Genomic DNA, 2,687 nt, shown 5'->3' with positions numbered 1-2,687 from the left:
AATATGCAAGCTTGATCATGCTGACAAAGACTGGTAAGCACAGAATGTGTGATAGGCCTTACACTTATCTGCGTTCGTCTGCGGGGTCCCTGGTGACGGCTCTTTCTGCTGCTACTCCCATTTCTTATAGACCTTTTCTTTAACGGCGCCGCCATCTTGAGAATTGCGGCGCCGACGACGCCGTCTAGCGGCTTAGAAAAAGAAATACCGGCTAGTTCTGGCAGCACAGCTATCTGGGTAGACAACGGTGTGGGTATGGGGGGAACTTGGCTAGACTTGGCTATGGTGGGCTGCAATAACTTGGTTGGAGCTTGTCCGGTTGAATCCAGCTGGCTACACCCAGGCCATCACCTTGCCTCCTCGAGAGAACGAGGACGAAGACGGTGGGGTGTTTTGATTGAGTTTCCACAGCGAAGTATATATGAGCAGCTTAATGTAGTCTATGCAGGTAAGCTCTCGACATTTGATAGCTCCATCTTGAGTGGTGGCATGTAAACTCTTTCATACCTTTCACATACCATGGGGCTTGCAGTGATAACCTAATTGGACCACCTGCACCGGGAATTAAAATCGGTCCTCTTGTCGTAGACGAAGTGGTCGTGAGCTTAAACGTGACGTTGATTCTGATACGAATCTCTCGCGATTCAAGCTCGCAATAGACTGACTTCATAAATAAGGATTCTTGGGGAAAATGCGAAGCTCGATAACATTTCGGCCACACTCGCGCTGCAGCTTCTTGTGCTCATGGCACACTTGCTGATATTGTTCTTATGCTTTTTAACATTATTTATCCATCGACCACGCAGTGGTAGCCGGACAACCGTAGATTTTCGGAAATTGCAGCACGATAAAAAGGAGCACTCGGAACTAACTCATGCACGACGTCCGTTTTTAAGCCTTTTCGCCCATACCCTTGGCGGTTGCATACCCTGTGTCAGCGGGTAATCCAAAAATGCACCAGGTCGAGGGTACGTCAGTTACTGGCTGGTTTGAGGTTATGCGAAAAAGGTCTATACGTTTTCGATAAGCTCCCCTCTCTCATCTTCCGCCGTGGTCAGAGGAGAGAGGCGTCTGATCGGCACCGCCTCGTTACAGAGCAAGTGTGTTGAAGATTCGCTGCCATTTCTCACAAACGACCAGTGAGTTTACTCAGCAACACATGTCCACGCCCTTTCAAGGCTGTGAAGCGCACGTCCTTCGAACGCGCCGCAAAAGGGTCCCTCTTCGTGTCGAGAGCAAACGGCGTCCGATTGGCTCACAATCTCATGGCGGTAAGTTCCAATTCTGCGGGGGAACTGAAGTCTTTTTATATGGTTTTCTATAGGCGTAACGCTTTCGGTGTCGGTTTTTCGTTCGGAGCAAGCGTTACACCCTAAACGTTACAAATCTAAAAAAAAAAATATATCTAATAACATTCTGAGTCAAAAAAAAAACTGCACGAGGGATTTACAGGGTGGCTTCTGGTGCGCCCGCTTCCCTCTTCCATGACCTCACCCGTCGCCATTCTTCACGTCGGCCCTCCCGATTAGAAGCACGCGACACTGATTGGTGTGTAAAGGTTGGTTCAATCGCGGCTTGCGATGTTAATCCTTTTTCGGGCTGCTATGGCGACGGGATGTTAAGCCGCGTACAACCACCCTGTTGCCATAGCAACCCGTTAAAAGGTTAACGTCGCAAGCCGTTGCAGTCGCGCTCGGTCGTACTCACGCAAGTGTGTGAACCAGCCTTAAAGGGACACTGACAGGGTATTTATGCTCGCCAAGGTTTTTATTTGCACATGACATATGACAGCCCAACTACACAGAAGGGAATTTGCAGTTCGAAATTCGTTTTCTTTCCCGCCGAAAACCGCCGATCGAGAACTGGCCGGTTTGAGTCACGTTCACTCTCTTCTTCGTGGTCACATGCCATTTTCTATGGTTTAAACAAAACCACCAAAAATAATCAAAGTCGTGGGTCATCGAAGGCACACACTGAATGTTAAGAATAGAAAACAAAATATATAATACCTATTTTTTGTGTCTTCTAAAAAGTTGCAAATACGCTGATCGAAAAAAAAGGAAAAGCTGCACAGCCACGGGGCTTCGATCCGTCACTCTCTCCTCCTCTATATTTCTTCGTCCTCCCCAACCCAGTTTCGGTTTCCATTTCAAGCAATTGCGTTGTTCTTTTCTTTTTTTTACTTTGTTAAAAATATACGTGACGGTGTAGCAAAATATTGATTGGGTAGTCTCCGGACACCATAATAGATCGCCCGGCGAAAAACAAATGTTTTGGGGTGTTTCAGTGTCCCTTTGATAAGAGGTGCGATGTAGCAACTCCGCAGGCTTCCTGGTTCCTGGAAACCATATCTTGGTTGTAGCTACTTTGTCCCTACACAAATACCTTTCCGATTGGTCAGCTGACGGGCGAAATGTTTAGACCGGACAGCACGCGTTCGATAACCCTCTTCAATGTTAGTCCTATCTTTTCAGTCGTATTCCTGTTAGAATAATCATGAACCTAAAAAGGCGGAAGCCTGAACGTACGTGTTTTTCAGCCCATAATGCTCGCAATTCTTCTCTGTGGAATGAATGCGAATGTCTCTCCAGTGAAGGAGCAGCACACGGTTCAAGGGGCACACGAAAGAATTTCTGTCCAACAGCGATACCGTCCCGAACATCAAATACGATTCGCGCAAGAACGTA

Source organism: Ixodes scapularis, unplaced genomic scaffold (genome assembly GCF_016920785.2).
Source record: "Ixodes scapularis isolate PalLabHiFi unplaced genomic scaffold, ASM1692078v2 PGA_scaffold9__187_contigs__length_104089568, whole genome shotgun sequence".
Lineage (NCBI taxonomy): Eukaryota > Metazoa > Arthropoda > Arachnida > Ixodida > Ixodidae > Ixodes > Ixodes scapularis.
Note: the sequence above shows the minus strand (reverse complement) of the source record.